Source organism: Triturus cristatus, chromosome 6 (genome assembly GCF_964204655.1).
Source record: "Triturus cristatus chromosome 6, aTriCri1.1, whole genome shotgun sequence".
In the NCBI taxonomy this organism is placed as follows: Eukaryota; Metazoa; Chordata; class Amphibia; order Caudata; family Salamandridae; genus Triturus; species Triturus cristatus.
Window position 1 is genome coordinate 1,403,899,344 of NC_140589.1, and position 17,615 is coordinate 1,403,916,958.

The following is a 17,615-nucleotide window of genomic DNA, read 5'->3' on the forward strand; positions in this document are numbered from 1 at the left end:
CACTAGTCTCTTTATGAGGTTGGAGGTAAAGATACAATTCAAACAAGCATTGATAGTTACAATAAATAGCACTGGAATCATAGGGCCCCAGGGGGGGACCAAACCATATATCAAAAAAGTGGTATAAGAACCACGACAATTCTACAGACAATGCCTAGGGCATTTAGGGTCGCTGGCCCCTTGTGAAACAATCCAAGGTAGTGAGGAAGGGGACCCACGGGAGACGCGTGCAGTGGCAGAAGCTACTGTTGGGATCTCTATTAAAGCCTATGGAGAATGTCGCGGTTGAATTTTACGATATTAAAAACACTTCTAGCAGGAGTTCAAGTTCAATACTTTAGAGTTAAGCTTTTGAAGGGCCCACACCCACGAGAGTACCGAGGTACCATTGTTACCTGCCCCAGGGAATCCGGGTGCATAGGTCGTTTTCGATGTCAAGTCGCGGGCTGATTTTCAATGGCAAAACGTGAAGAACTGCTGCTAGCAAAAAGCGTTGTCGATGTCGTGAAGATTGAAGATGTAGATCTTGAAGAGAAGGATCTGAAAGCAGAGGGGACAGAGTCTGGGTCACGGCACAGTGACCAGGGGGCTCAGGAGAAAGAGCCCTTCAATGTCGGGTGCTTCCAGGTGGAAGAGGTGTAGCTTGGATCGTCAGCCACGGGGTCCAGGAGGCGTCACGGAAGGCCAGCTTCTGAAGGGCGACTGTCCCACGAAGGATGAGGGTCGCTGGGGTGTTAGTGTCCGGATTGGATCCACTAAGCCTTGGCAACCGCAACCCATGCAAGAATCACAAAACAGCTACTGGTGCAGACCCACAAGGTCTGAGCGAGGTCTCCAGCGAGGAGACTGAAGAGCAGGCCTGGAGCAACCAGGGGAACTCTTGGAAGTGAAGATTAACCTCCGCCGGGGCTCACCAGTCGAGAGACAAGGGACCGCGGGAGGCAGCAATTTGGCGTGCGTAAAGATGCGCCCACGGGTCGCCGGAGCGGGCTAGGGCGTCGATCTTTGGCACAGATGATGCTGAGAGGTTGGCTCAATAATGGGCCAAAGCACAACTTCCCCACTCGTCGGGGTCAGGTGCTGTGCAAGAGGTGGCCGGTGTCCTGGGGTATTGGGGATCTCAGCGTCCACGGTGCTGAGATTTGCTGTGCACACTCACTGGCCTCTGGGATGCTTGGCAACCCACCTCAAGATAGGAAAGAGTCGTCTATGTCCGTAGGAGCAGCGAAGTTCCAACCGGGTCACTTGTAGTGTTTCAGGTGTCTGCCAAGCAGGGGGGTAACTCTTTTACCCCAAGGGAGATTTCTTCCTTTAGCTGTGCGGCAGCAAGTCGAAGTTCAAGTCTGTAAAGTCCAAGAATAAGCTGAGGCTCTGGGGACCCTGTATTCACCTTTATCCAAAGATTAGGGGAGTGTCCAGATCAGAGCCCACCAATACACCCTCTCCCCTTTGTGTGGTTTCCTGCCTGGGCTTTGGACAGGATGCCCCTGAACCGGTTTGAGGCGGTGTATGCAGAAGTAGGCACTGGAAGCCTACGTGCAAGTCTGAAAGACATCCTATGGTGCACCCACCCAGTTCCAATCCACATAGTCTGTCTGGGGAGGTGTGAGCACCTCCCTGCAACAAGATCCCTATTGTCCAGCTGCCGTGGCTGGAGTTCTGCCCAATAGGCAGCCAGAGTCGTGTGGGTGGCAGGTAGCATCCATTTTGTACTACGTGTGCACTTTTAAATTGGTGTCTAAAATCTGCCGCTTTTACCATATCGCCCCTCTAGCAGGGGGGAATCATGCCCTCATTCCCATGGTTGGATTGGGGGTATGATTCCTACATGTTTGACACCAAACCTGACATGGTTCTGTGCAGCCACTCTCCAGTAATCACGCTATCGCGATAACTTATAATGCGGTTAAGAGTATATGGTATGGCTGCACTACAAACAACCCAGCAATAGTTTTATGAAGGTTGCAGAGGGGCCCTACTCAGGCAGGGGTTCCCTCTCACACATATCAGCACCCTGCCTTGTAGGATTAGCAAGGCCTGCCTTAGGGGTGACCTATGAGGATAGATGTGTTGTATTAATTGGGATACAGGATACCTATATCCCTGTAAGGGGTGCAAGCACCACCTTACCCAGACTACAGTAGTGGTCTGGTGGTGTCAGTTTGCATGGCTGTCCCAGGGCTGGCACAATAAGTGCTGCAGCCCCTGGTAGGCCTCTGAGGGACCCATGCCCTGGGTTCCTAGGGTACCATCTACAAGTGGCTGACAGGGTGCCCTCAGTATCCAATTGGTATGTACCTAGGGTACTCGCATCAGTTTAGAGAGGAAGCAGATAGGCTGGGGTCCTGGATAGCAGGATCCCAGCCAGACTAGTCAACAACCATTCAAATACCAGGCAGAAAGTTGGGGGCAACCATATAGTCAGATTCCACCTTCCTACAATGCACTAGCACTGGTGGGTTGAGGTGGGCTTCCCCCTGCACCTAGTACTGTGGTAGTCTTCCTCTTATAGCCTGGCTGCTCCAAGAGGAGCCCCATGTTTAACTGCAGTAGTACTGGCCAGTAAGGCAGCTTTCTCTGTACAATATTTTATTTACATTAGAGAGGCAACATAGGCGAAGTGTGTAATGAAGGAATTGAAGGAAAAAAAACATGCACAATAATAATCAGCCAATTTTCCTTTATCAGTTTATATTAATTTATTCTTCTTTTTCAGTGCAGCCAATGCGTTTCGCCCTATCACAGGTTTCCCCAGGGCAAGAATCAGTTCAAATAGCGTCCAAAAAACTAATTATATTCATGAGTTTCCACAACAGCAACCATCCAAGGTACTCTTATTCAAGAAAAGGATCTTGAATTATAATTAAGGTAGAGGCGAAGTTGGCGATAATGGTGTTCGATACATCAGAGTGAGTACTTCAGTCGTCCAGGTCGTGTTCGGCAATCGTGAACGTGTCTAGATTCTGTATGTAAGATGGTGGTGTGAACACCATTTTCCATACCGAATGCATCCCACCATCCTCCACCCTGACTCTAGACGCGTTCACGCTTGCCAAACATGGCTTGGATGACATTATTACATTGTATACGATTGTATTTAACACAAGGCCAGCATTTTTTGGGGCGAAGCTCAATGCTCAAAAACGTCAAGTTCTCAGAGGCACTGAAAAATGAGAGCCCTGGCAGAGAAACTTCCCAGCATTCCCTCAAACTGTGGTGTAAATGCCATCAAGGGGAGTGGTAACCCTGCTTCCCAGATGGACCAAGACTTTGGGCGGAGGAGGCCCACGCTCCGCACCTGCCATTTATTTCTTCCAAGGGAGAGGAGGCTGCCTCCTGCATCCTAAGCAGGCCTCTTCCTTTCTCCCTTTGTCCTACCATGTCTGTTAGGCTTGAGGTTAAATAACTTGCCTTGTGTGCACGACGTTTGTATTTCAATATGCAGCTGCTACTTTTTCCATGGACCCCCTTTCTCAGGTTTCACACAACAGAACACGCAAAGCAGCGTGACTTTGACAGGGGCGTATTCTTACAGGTCCTACACTTTGAAACGGAGCGCCGTGATTTTTTGAATACTTGTCAAAAAAAGTTAGTGCCAGACTTCGCGCTGGTTGAAGGGACCTTCATAGTATCCCCTGCATTTTGAAAAGCTTCACGAGACATCACATGATGTACACACCCGGCGCTCGGCTCTGAATGTAGCCGAGAGTGTCCGAAAGGGCAGGCCGAGACAATCTTTCATTACCTCTGAAAACGCAGCATGCCCCAGCCGCATCGAGGAAGCGTTCAAGTACAGCAGCCGAATTGTTCTGGCGAGCCTTTCACAAGTCTGTCACGCTTCAGCCCAAACCTCTTATTTCTTATTGTTCCAGAAGGACAGCTACTATATGGATTCGAAGTGTTCCAAGTTAGTGGACGAGACGCCCCGTCGCCTCTAAACAGGAGCGCAGTACAAGCACGCAGACCACAAATGAATAATATGATCTCCGCACCGAGCTGCGATTATTTAAAGAAACCTAGTCCTGTGTAGATCCCATTATTTCATGTTCTCGCGTGACATCCAGTGGACACGACGGTACGCAACCGGCGTAAAATACAGGGACGTCGCGCTATTCCTCGTGCCATTAAGTTACTTCAAAGCACAGTACACCCCAGAGTATTCAAAGGAACGAGCCACTGCTCATAAACATTTTACCCGCTTTCACCACTTCACTGTCGGGCACGATATAAGCATTTTCAGCTATTAGAACGCATTTTTCAGAGTCGGTCATTTACCATTTTCCGCATCGAAAGTATTCTGTGGAAACGATTTTGTTGAACTCTAATTTCCCTTTACTAATCCTTTTTTTGGTTCCGGAGTTGCGTGCTACTGGCCTGAAAGTGCTTCGACGCCTCGTTGGTGGTAGTAACCGCTATATAAATACAATTACATTGATGCAAACCCTGACCTAAAACTGAAGGGCAGACCAGTCATTTGTTTGCATTCACGACATGGCTGCAAATGCCGACCAAGCTCCATAGGAACTATATATTAGAGTGCACCACAAGGCCCGAGCATTATATGTGAGCAAAAATGACATGAACAAACAAAACGTGAAGTCTGCGGGCACCATTATGATAATTAAGTCGGCATCTGCTGCTTTTTTTTTTTATTAAAAAAAATTGTGTTGTGATGTATTACGGTTATAGTAAAATTCCATGTGTGGCATTCATGACGAATGCCACACATGGAATTTTACTATAACCGTTACTCGTATGCAAGGGGTTTGGGCGTTTATAGAGGATTTGTTTCATACAAATGTGGTGCACATACACAAAGTGGTGTGTTTTTCAGTATTTGCCAACATTTGCAATGCCTTTCCCGCACCGCGTACACCTCTAAACTTAAGTATGTGCATATGTAGTACCCCCATTTTTAAGGGTAATATGGCAAGCCTTCACAATTAAAGTTACTTTCACGTGATTGAAAAATAGAAGGTAATTGTGAAATTTCACACTAACGCCTGTGATGTTTTTTTTTTTTTCCCCATTGCTAAAATGCACACAGGTAGGGTTAATGATTGCATTGTTGAGGGTTCCCTAACATATATGTAATCTCCCCATCGCTGTTGCAACAGGAGTTTAAGCTTTTTTTTTTTAAAGATTCAGGATTTTGGTTTCCTTTGTCCCTATGTGCGTTATACTGGTATAATTCTCAATACAATATTTTAAATTCATAAAAGAATCGGAGTTGAAGATTGTCAGAGCTTTTCTGCAGTCATTTAAACAAGGAAGAAAAACGTTCCACAGTGAAACAACATAAATACAGTCTAGTGCCTGTCCCTCTGTCCTACATAATCCACAAATTCTGTAGCAGGACAACCCACATAAGATCTTGTCTCACATTTATGTATGTATTTATTTCTTGTAAAGCGCATCTGTCACCCCAAGGGTATCCTGGCGCTGAGACCTCATTAAACCATCGGAAGAATGTTTACATTGCCCTTGGGAACAGATAGGTCTTAAGGTCCCTTTTAAAGGGGAGCAGATCTTGATGACCCCTCAGCGCTAGAGGGAGGGAGTTCCATAGTGAGGCGGCCGCATAGCTAAAAGCGCAGCCACCTATCCTTACTCTAGTGATCCTTGGAATCCGCACCAGAAATGCCGATGAGGATCTCAGAGGCCGGGCAGCTTGATACCATGAAAACAGGCCCTGGAGTGGAATTGGTCCAAGTCCATGCAGCGCCTTAAATACAAGACATGCTGCCTTGAACACGATCCTCTGTTGTATCGGCAACCAGTGGAGATCAGCTAGGGCTGCGGAGGAGGAAGCAGAGCGTGGACGCGATAAAGCCAGTTTCGCCGCCATGTTCTGGATCCTCTGCAACTTAAGGGTCAGTTTTTTAGGAGCTCCTAGAAGCAGTGCATTGCAGTAGTCTAATCTACTGAGTATAATACTGCGCACCACCTCTGCTCTAAAACCTTTTGGGAGTATTGGCAGGATTTTGCGTAAGGTACGAAGCAGGCCCATGCAAGTCGCTGCGGTCTTATTTACTGAACCATCCAGCTGTAGATCCGGTTCAAATACCACTCCTAAATTACGAGCCGATTTAGCTCCTACCACAGAGCCAGGAATAGAAGGTGGCCAGAAATCATCAGGCAGCGCACGAGGGAGGCGATCAGGAGAGCAATGGAGAACCTCTGTTTTAGACCCGTTGAACTGAAGTGAGTTAGTTCGCAGCCATTCGGCTGTAGCCGACATACAACGATGAAAGGTGTCTTTCGAAACCGACTCACTACCCTCAAATGAAAAAATCAGTTGAGTGTCATCGGCATAATTGATGACTGATATGCCGAATGACTTAATCAGTACTATGAGGGGTCGAAGATATAAATTAAACAGGATCGGGCTGATCGCCGACCCTTGAGGAACTCCCTGATTCACCTGTCGAGTGGCTGATCGAAAAGGTGGTAAAGCCACCGCTTGCTGTCTGTCACTGAGATAAGACGTTAACCAACCTAAAGCTAGATTGGTTACTCCCGCGCTATGGAGACGCTTCAGGAGAACCGCATGGTCAACCGTGTCGAACGCGGCCGACATGTCCAGCAGCACCAGAAAAACTGACCTGCCCTTGTCGACACGTGTTCGTAGCTCATCCAACACGGCAACCAATGCGGTCTCAGTACCATGTACCGGCCTAAAGCCATACTGAGCTGTATCCAGGCAAGAGTTTAATTCCAGATAGTTGGACAAGGCTTTTGTGACCCATCTCTCGAGGACCTTTATTACAAAAGGTAAGAGCGAGATGGGTCTATAGTTGGCTGGACATGATGGATCTAAAGAAGCCTTCTTTAATAGTGGAGTTACTATTGCCACTTTCCAACTAGCTGGAACTGTCGCCGTCATCAGTGACTGGCAGCAGATGGAATAGAGTGGGGGGGAACAGCTCATCCTGAAATGCCTTCCAGATCTTATGAGGCATTGGATCCAATGGTGAGCCTGAAGACACTCCATTGGCCAGTGCATCAAATTCCTCCGATGTAGGAATGGGAAAACCAGGTAAGCAAAAAGTATCTACCCTGTTATTATCCCGAAGCGACACCGAGTAACGGAGAGACTCCAGTGAGGGAGGTAACGGTGACACCAGCTGTCCAGGCACTGAGAGTCCATTCAAGATGGTCCTTATTTTCTCCTCAAATACAGCGGCCAGAGAATCACACAGCTCCTGAGAGGCCGGGATAGCTGAAGCTGTACAGGATGGATTAGATAAGTTATTGACCAGCTTGAATAGGGTTTGCGATTTATTTGTGGCCTTATCCAAGGTGTCTTCTAAGAACTTAGCCTTAGCGCTTCTCAGCTGAGTCTTATATGCTTGTAAGGCCACTCTGTACGCTACCCTATCCAACTACTTGTATCCTCTCCTCCAAGTACGCTCAGCCTGTTTGCAGCGGATCTTATGCTGTCTCAGATCGTCATTAAACCAGGCATTAGTCACTCTGGGTCTCTCCCTCACCCTCCGCAGAGGAACCAATTCGTCTAGGGATGTCGAAATTTGCTGACAGAGTGCAGTATAGCTTTTATCTACACTGTCCTCCACCTGGAAACCCCTAGGCAGTAAAATAGGACGAGTTGGCTCTCTAAGAAGGCGGGCCCATTGGCGCTTAAGTTTAAAGCCACTTGTATTAGTTGATTTTAACGGCCCAGAAAGACCAATGGACATATTGATCAAAAAATGATCTGTCCAACCCTGCTCCAGGATCTCTTTCACTGCCACCACCTCCGGATCAGCGAAGATCAGATCTAACACATGTCCCTTAACATGCGTGGGTGATGAAACCAACTGTGTAAGTTGAATGTTACCACACGATTGGCAAAGCTCTCTGTAGGCCAGATCTTGAGGGCGGGACGGCCAGAGGTTAAAGTCTCCCAATATTAAAACTTTAGCGTGGGAATTTGAAAGATCATAAATTAAATCAACCAATGGCTGAAGAGAGGTTGTGGTCGAGGAGGGAGGACTATAGCATAGCAACCCTGTGATCAGAGAGCCACTCTGGGACATGATGGAAAAGCCCATGAGCTCAAACCCCACTACTTCCCTAACTGCTAATTCCACCAGGGAGATCGAATCTTTATAGATGTAACCTACTCCACCTCCCCTACCGGAGGCACGAGGTATATGTCTAATCAGATAGCCTGGTGGGCAAGCCCAACCGAGTTCCAACCCACCGTCCGTCGTGGTCCATGTTTCCGTTACAAACAGTATATCCATTTTTAAGGATTCCAGTAACAGGGCTATCTCGGCATGATGCTTCACGAGAGAGCGAACATTCAGTAGGCCGCAGGAAAGAGGTTTGGCCGCTGAAGGACGTAGTCGATGTAGAGCCGCGTCCCCCGTGCGGTACGGTGAGTTGTTACCATCCTCATAGTTGTCGACCAAGTGAGTGGCCAGAGGCGCCCGGGACGCGAACGGGCGCAAACGGGCTTACCTCTGGCGCACCTCCGGCGCAACTACGGCGCGACCGCTGCGCGCATCCGCTGCGCGCCTGCTTTCCCATACCTATTAATAGTATTACGCCGCGCGGGCTTCCGGCTGCTAGAGCCTTTAGCCCCACCCAAAATGGCGCTACGAATGTCCAAGCCTCAGCCCTACCCAAGATGGCGGACGAAGCACGAAGCCCCCTGACCCCACTGACTGAATCCCGCAAAGTGCGGGTGAGGGTACAATTTATGGTGCAGGTGAGCCTAATCTAGAACCCCCGCTTACTGTCCCCACAGATGCCAGGTGGAATGGTAGATACCGCAAGAGCAGCAGCAGCGCGATACAATATAGCGCGTTTTAAAAATACACAGCGTACGCCAACTAAAATGCTGTCCGGCAGATACACGATGGTAGAAGTCTAAGGAGAGTTGAAAGAGAGCAGTTTAAATAAGCTCTCCAATGCGCGGGCTTCCGGCTGCTAGAGCCTCTAGCCCCACCCAAAATGGCGCTACGAATGTCCAAGCCTCAGCCCTACCCAAGATGGCGGACGAAGCACGAAGCACCCCGACCCCACTGACTGAATCCCGCAAAGTGCGGGTGAGGGTACAATTTATGGTGCAGGTGAGCCTAATCTAGAACCCCCGCTTACTGTCCCCACAGATGCCAGGTGGAAGGGTAGATACCGCAAGAGCAGCAGCAGCGCGATACAATATAGCGCGTTTTAAAAATACACAGCGTACGCCAACTAAAATGCTGTCCGGCAGATACACGATGGTATCTTCCTTTACTTTGTGGACAGTCCAGCTATTAATGTCCTCTGGAATTGAAAGCAGAAAGTTTATTGGCAGACGACAAACAGCTCCCAGAACTTGCAACTCCAAAAACCCTTTAACTCCTAGGTGGACTTGGACTTCAAACTGAGAGAGAGAAAAAAGACATCACAACGCAGAGGTTGGGAGGGATAATCATCGCCCCTGTGTCTTTATTAGAATTGGAAACCTTCGGGCATGCTTGTAGGGGAGATTTTGCATCCGATGGCAGGACTGGAAGCTCAGTGGTGACGAGTTTAGAGCTAGACAGTCACATTCTGAGGTAAATGAGCCACATGCGTATAATAAAAAGCTCTTAAAGTAAATGCATAAGATTAGTCTGCTGCTTTCATAATGTCATCCAATCTAAAAGAAATAAAAAATGTCTCCGATGCATTAGCTCTTTTTACTGAATAAGCACCAAAGACAGATACAGCAATTCTGGACTAAGTCATTAACCATATAACCCCTCTTACTAGAGATGGGGAAGAAATAAAAAGATGCGAGCAGAAGAGGACACGAAAGCCATAGCCTGTGTTTCAGAAAATAAGCCATTTAACAGTACAATGTTCAACATCATGAATAAAAGTGGGATGAAGGATTGCAATATATAAAGATACCACTAGTAGAAAGAATATTCATTTTTCGAAGTGTAGCACTTTCACATCTGAAACCATTCAAAAGGAAATGAAACACAAAAGCATAGGCCACTTGGTAGATACTTGCTTTTGATGATTAATATTCCTTAGGCCACCACTACAACGAGAAGTCCAAAACTATCTTAATATCATGCAAAACTGAATACTGCAAAACTTCAATCTGAATGGAATGTACGGGACTTTTTTGACTAGAAAATATTAACCCACCAGCTCACCCTTTAATTAAAGATGACCACCCAAACCTACAGATATATTTATCCCCTAACAGTACTGTGGGCCCTAACCTAAGAAAACAGTGGTACAAAAAAAAACACCAGCTCTACAGGAGATGCACAAACAGGATTGGTGTGCTGTTACACCACCAGCTTCACCCAGACAGACCAGGTGTTTCTAGATTTTGCTTGATTTGATGGAGCCCAAGTATCTCAGATGACTGAAAATGATTTGATATTTTTTTATCCCAAAGGCATCCAAATAACCCCTGAAGCCTTTCAATCATCGGCTGAACACGACTAGAAGAAATGAATCGCAATGAGATCTTAGCGGATCTCTCTGCAGTCTGAGAAGGATGGACCTATCTTGGGAAGTTCTTTGACTCCATAATTTAAGAGTACCACACTTGCTCAGGCCAAATGGGAGACACCAAGACCAACGCGCCTTTTTTTCCATAGTCCTCGGATCCTTAATACATGAAAGAAGGAACAAAGGCTGCAATGGATAGGTCTGAAGACTGCTTCCAAGATTGGAGGAAACCGCATAGCTCCCACCTCCAGATCCCAAAGCCAACTGAAAAACATGAGAAAATTCCAACAGATGAGCAGCAGGCAGATCAGAGCTACAGATCATGCATATCAACACGGCATGTTTATGTACATGCAAATTCCCTGATCCAAAGCCAGATCACTTCTTTTCTGAAGAAACCTGGTCCCCCAATCTGCTTCCTGATTGTATAAACATGGAAAATAATGTGCCTAAAAACATTACACATACCACCCCATATTTCTCTTATAGCTTTGAATAAACAAATGCCTGAACCATATCAACTGAGAACCTCTAGAATTTATTTGAGAAAGAACCAGAACAGATTTCTGTCCATCACTGACATATCGATTTCACTCCCCAAGCTCAATGTGCCCTGGCACTTGAACAACACAACGTCCAGATACAGAGTCAGCTGTATTCCTCTGGACTTCAGCGAAGCAATTACTGGCTTTAGGAGCTTGGTGAAACACTAGGAGGCTACGGAAAGATTAAAAAGTGACCTGAATTGGAAAATCTTTTGTTTATATGCAAACTGAAGAAACTGACGATGTAGAGTCTAACCAGGAATGAAAGATGAACATCTTTAAGTCCACCATTACTGTCCAATTTCCCCCTCCAATAGGGAGTCCCTGAGATGATGAGTATCCTCCATTATTAAATATCTTTATAGGAGAAAACCATTCATTAACTTAAGATTTGTGACTGGATGAAAACCTCATTTACTTTGCGTGCAAGAAACACATTGCTGATAAAACCTGCAGACAAAAGAGCCCTCTCTATTACCCTCTTCTGCAACAACTGAAAAGTATCTTTTTGCAAATACACTTGATCCTGTTCTGAGAGAACTAGAAGTTGGGGAGCAATCAATTGGATTAGGTGTGAATAAAACTCTATTTGGTACCTTGTGTACTTCTAGAACAGGGAACTTGGGTATGCGATGTTGTTAGCCTCCACTAAAGAAGAAAGAGAGAGAGTCTACCAACCGCCTTTCTCAGGGACAAAGATTTAATCAAACACGATCTTCCTCCTTAATGGCCTCTCCATTGGGCATAAATATTAGTCATGGGCCTGATGTATAAGCTTGTCTAGTGGATTCTTATTAAGGTCTTAACCAGTTGTGTTGGTGAAAGGTACCTTTTTTAGGGTTTGCTCCACATTGACCAATTAAGTAAACGACTGGCTGTAATTTGAAATGTCCTATATATAGATTTGTTGCAAAAAAATTAGCTTTGGCCTCAAATCAACTTTTATATGCCATGTGTGGGCTAGCCATTAATCAATCCAGATCGGCAAAGGCTTTCTTCTTTCAGCTGAAAAAGAAGCATTGCTATTTCTTAACAGGCGTGTAACTCTGATCCCTTCCTCTATCAATTGGGTGATTTTTAAAGCTACTCAGTCTGCCCAATGATGTGTGAGGAGCCTAAAATATCAAGAACGCTGTCTTGGCAAAATTGTAATTCCTTCACAATTCCTATTTTTTTTAGGTCTTTTCCCTTCATTGGCCTAAATTATAGACCAGGACAGGTTGACGTCTGGACTTTGTCAACATAATAGATAAAATACAGCAATGCCACTCAGAGCATTACTTATTTCTGTTGGGTTTGTCTCTTGGAATGTAAACCCAGTGGCTGACAATGTCAACAGCAGTCTGAGATGGAGTGCACTATGCTAACCTTAGAGGTCTGATGGTGTTGGGTGCAAAGTAAGCTGCACCCATTTCAGAGAAAATGACATTCGACTTTGTCGCCTTACCAGTGACTACCAGGCGAGCTGGGAAATTAGTTTGGATTGATGCTGACAAAGGACCTACAATGGCCTTTTTAAGTCCAATTATCTCTTATTATCTGTATTTTCTTTGGGAACAGGTTTCAGAGCTTGCTCGTTATTAATGGAAAAGATCACGTGCTCAGTAGTGATTTTTTTTTTAAAGGGGGTTGATCAAGCGTGTATCTGAGTTTCAGCCTTTGCTGGTAGAATCTGAGCCTTGATTGTAGAAAGATGGCTCCTGTTCGGTGGCTCGTCCAGTGGTTGATGCAGTGATGAATGAAGTGTAACGATTTTGAGTATGCCTTTCAGGTAGGATTTAATCCAGTAATGAAGGGTACCTTAGAATCAATGGTCACTCAGCCTTTGGAGCATATATTGTTAACAATGCTATAGGCTGACTATCAGTTGATAAGGAGGGCCTCCATGCCATTGGAGTCTACTATAGTCTTGAGGTTGTCCCACACGGCAAATAACTTGTCTTCCAGGAGGGAAACCATTCTTTCTGTCAGAAGTGAGGTGGCTTTGTTAGAATAAACAAACAAAAAAAAAAAAGATATATAATTAAAAAAAAATCTTTTTTTAAATGAGCTTCCAGGGAATGGTTTCACACATATAGAGCTACCCGAGATTTTCATGCAAATATTTTATGTTATGGATCCCTCCTGATCCATTTGCAATTGGTCTGTAGCTTGCTGTGCCCGATTCATCAACTCCATAGTTTCTTAAGCACTGACTTAATGTACAACATTTTTAGTTTGTTGAATATATATTTTTAGTTGAGTAAGTTGGGAACTTTGAATGCACATGAAAGAAGTGTCACTGCCTGTTCTCATTTGGAAATCGGATTTCTGGCTGATAGCTTTTCCAATGAGGAAGTGAGTTGCAAAGCTCCTGAGAGTTGTTCTTGTGTTTGAGTTTCAGTCCTGGGAATGGAGTTCAGAGATGATTTTTTGGAGCTCACTAGTGGGCCATGATTTCTTCGAAATGTGCTGCAAGTGGCGGGAACCCTTGGCTTTCTTGGTGCATTCTCGTTATATATCAGTTGATTTTTGACATTAAGATTGTGAATTTAATAAAACATCTACTTGTCAATGGGATAAGTGGGGAATTTAATAAAATAGCTATTCGTCCATGGGACAGCTTGCTTCATAAATCTACTTGTCCTGTAAAAAGAAATACGCTGGTCCCTTTGGTGCTATGTAGTGCGGTGACCAATTATGGCAGCAATCTCATTATATAAGAGCTTTGATAATAACCTTTCTGATTATGCCAGTGCTCCTACTATAGTAGAGTTTGAATACTAGCAATTCCCCTACTTTGCCACCGTTCCACAGATCTGCATACTGGGGCTGGAGGTAGCAGTTGGCAATAGATCCAGGTTTAGAATGTCCTTTTATATCTGTGTAAACCTACTGACCTGCCTGATTTAGAGGTTTTCACCAGCTCTTCTCTAATTATTTCCCATACGGCGAAAGGTTGGACATTTTTATTCTTGAGAAGGGCAGAAGTATAACTTCTTCTAGGGTTGGGGAAAAAAGTGCTTTGAGGGAAAGTGAACTTGTAAGCACTCAAAGGATTTTCACATGATCAGGTCTCCACATGCCTGTTTGCTCTTGTTAAAATGCAGTTCACAAATATTTTCTAGGAGTACAGTTTCTTGGCCTACCTCTGTAAATACATGTAAATTCATGAAAGCCATAAATCTGTACAATTGCAAGGACATAAACCAAGGATGTACTTTTGTGACTTTCTTTAAGAATTGGGCTTCTACTTCGGTATACCAAATATTTTGTTTTCATGAAAATTCCAATCTTGTCTGTCTATCAGCCAGCCTCACTGTGAGTGACCGCATTCTTCTCTTTCACAAGGAGCAGATCTCCACACACAAAGCAGGTTTGTTCAGTGCCAAGAACTAGCGTTGCAATGTGTGTTTTTTAAGACCCCAAAATATTTTTGCTTTTGCCAATGTTTGTTATAGTGGAGAGGGCCTGGCAGCTCCCACAACAATAAAGTTTTACAAAAACTATGTCAAAACACAACACACAATTGAAATTTGAGAAAAAATGGTTTACCATGTTAGATAATGTTTAATCGATTTTATATGGGCACATGGAAAAACCAGAAGGGCTTTACGCTATGACTTTACCTTTTGATAGAGGAGGTTGGGCGGTACCAGACCTTAAGCTTTATTATTGGGCGGCGGCACTTCAGTATATGTGTCGGTTGGCTGGCGGCGGTACTAAATAACCTGACTTGGAAGACAAGATACCAGATGTATACAGGCTATTGTTTGGGGAAGATGCAGTAAATTGTTTTTTGAAATTTAGTGAGCCAAGCTATTTTAAGAGAACCACATTTAAGACTATACAAGCAGCTTTTAAAATATGGGCTGCACTAAAGAAAAATACAGTCTTAGGAAGAATGAACTTTTATACACAACTGTTTGGCAACCCTACGCTACCACAAATTTTCTCGGATAGAATTATGGCAGGATGGGCAATGCATGGTCTTACAAAAGTCGGGGATCTAATAGGTCCAGATGGCTTTTACCCATTTAAGCATATTCAGTATAAGTTTGGAATTGACACCAGGAATTTTTTCAAATATCTTCAACTTAGAAGTTTTTTTAGCAAAAAGGTCGGTGAGCTTATCGGATTTAGTAAGGTTGAAACTATTGAGGCAATAAAAAGTATGCAGGGATGTACTATTAAAAGAATTTATAATGAATTATCTGTAATAAAATCAGATGACCTTGAAAAAGACAGCAAGAAATGGGAGGATAGACTGGGCGTCGATTCGAATAACTTTATTCAATCCCTAGAGATGGCACGGATAGTACTTGGTTCTGCCGGGCTTCAGGCCCAACATTATAAAACAGCCTTCTCTTTATATTATACACCGGCCAAGATATTACAATAGGGGGGTCAAGAGGGTATTACTTGTCCATGATGCAAAGCATTTAACGCTGATATAATTCATATGTTCGCCACCTGTACATGTCTTGACGGACTCAATTCATCCATAATGGAATTCTTTGAATCTACCTTGGGTTTTAAAGCTAAACTAACTCCAGCTCTGATACTCCTCGGGGTGGATAACAGCCAGGGGCAATCAATGCTAGACTATTTTCTTTTTCTCGCGATGGCTGTTTTACGTATAACTATTGGATCAGCTTGGCTAGATCAAGCTGCACCAACATTCCAGGTATAGCTTGCTCGGCTTCTTCCAATATTCAATCTGGAAAGGGGAATATACGAAAGGAAGGGTAAAAGAGGGAACATTTTAGGTAGACGGATATGTGCTCCTATATACAGTTGGAAGGAATCATTGACCCACAATGGACTTTAAATAACATTCCTGCTTTGGATAAAGCTTGAGATATGTAATAGTTTGCATACTTTTTTCTAGTCGTTCATTTACTCTTCCATATCATACGTTGAACTATATATTCTTTTTTTTCTTCTTTTTTTTTTCCTCTCCTCTTCTTCTTTTTCCCTCTCCTTCTATGCCTGTCTAATAGTTAACAATAATATATTATGTTTTTTTGCTTCCTAACATGTATTATGTATCATGAATATTTATCTATTCTGTAACATTTCAGAAATTGCATATGCTGTGCTGTTTAAAATAAAATAATGAACATTAAAAAAAAAAATGGTGTTGGGCATAAAAAAAACACCACACACAGTGACACAACCAAAAGGATGACCATCAATGTCAGACCTATTCGCTTTGCCAATGCTTGTTAATTTCCATTTTTCCCATAATTTTGTTAAAACTAGTTCCACCGATTTTCCATTTTTAATATTTTTTGGAAATACTAGCATGCACTCATAAAATGACTATTCAAAGAAATGGTACCTAAAATTTCAGTTGTTTAGCAAAACATTTTTTCCTAGTTGCATTTTTAGGTCTCGCCTGGCGAAAGCAGTGCATGCGCTGTCCTAGCCAGGAGACCACCTTTTGGAATCAATTCTGCGAGGGCTCTCATGCACGCGTCTGCAATGGACAAGACGCCTGCTCTCACCATTTGTCCATTGCAAACAGCATGCGCGTGTCCGTGGGACTGTAGACAGTCCCACAACATTTTGTTGCCATAGCAACAAAATGCCGCTTCGTGTTTTTTTTTTTTTTTTTTTTTTTAAATTTCATTTCCCCCGGGGCACATGCAGGCATCCACTTCTGTCTTTTTGCTGAGATCAGCTGTCCTCACAGATGTGGATGCCTGCTTGTGCCCCGGGGGAACTGCAGGACAGCCGTTCGCATTTGCAATGCAATAGGTCTCGCATTTATGCAAGTTTGAGCTATTGACATTGCAAATGACAATGCCTTTTATTTATGTTTCAAAAACGAAAACAAGAATAAAAGGCATTACCGTTTGCAATGTCAATAGCTCAAACTCGCGTAAATGCTAGACCTATTGCATTGCAAATTCTTGTCCTGAAATGATAGTTCTAAAAGTGTACTACACAGTGTTCCTCTTTAGTGCAATTATGTGAGCCCTGACCCCAGTGACTGTCCGCGCGCCGCTTTCAATTGGCCCATTCTCTGATAGCGTTACGTTGCATCTGTTGGCTCGATTCTGACCTCTGATTGCACGCCACCCTGGAGAGCTCCGGGTAATGTACGTGACTCCTGCCTCTAAGACGCCATTATTGTTCCAGGGGCTGAGGTATCCTCCACCTTTAACAGAGGACGAATTTCAGAACAGTTTTCAGAATTGTTCAGCCTGCAATGCCTCCGGAATCTGAAATATGTCCATTTTTCCAATTGGTGCAACGGTCTATGTTGACTAAATAGGGAAGTTCTTCCCTGTGATCTTAAAATTACCTGTGGGCATTCATGTGCCACTTAAGCCTTCAATTTAGAGACGAATACCAAATGCTTCATTTTAGCGCGAATACATATGCCATTATAAATTGTCATGGAGACGACATTTTCTTAAAATGCCTAACTCTTATTTACTATTTGCGGCAATCCGGCTTGAACATTATGAGCAGTAATGTAATCCAATTGACATTTATTTTAATCTCGTAGTAGGGGACTTATGGCATCTTTTTCAATATTTATATGTAGATTATTAAAGATATATTTTTCCAATTGTATTTCAGATTATATATAGCTGTCTCTCTGAGAAGAAATTGTGTATTAGTTAGGTA

General features: G+C 44.1%; 1 protein-coding gene across 2 annotated transcripts in view; it reads left to right on the top strand.

Annotated features, from left to right (window-relative positions):
• ABRACL (ABRA C-terminal like) overlaps positions 1 to 17,615 on the top strand; it is an 87,134-nt gene that overhangs the window by 46,793 nt on the left and 22,726 nt on the right. The gene's annotated exons all lie outside the window — the stretch shown is intronic.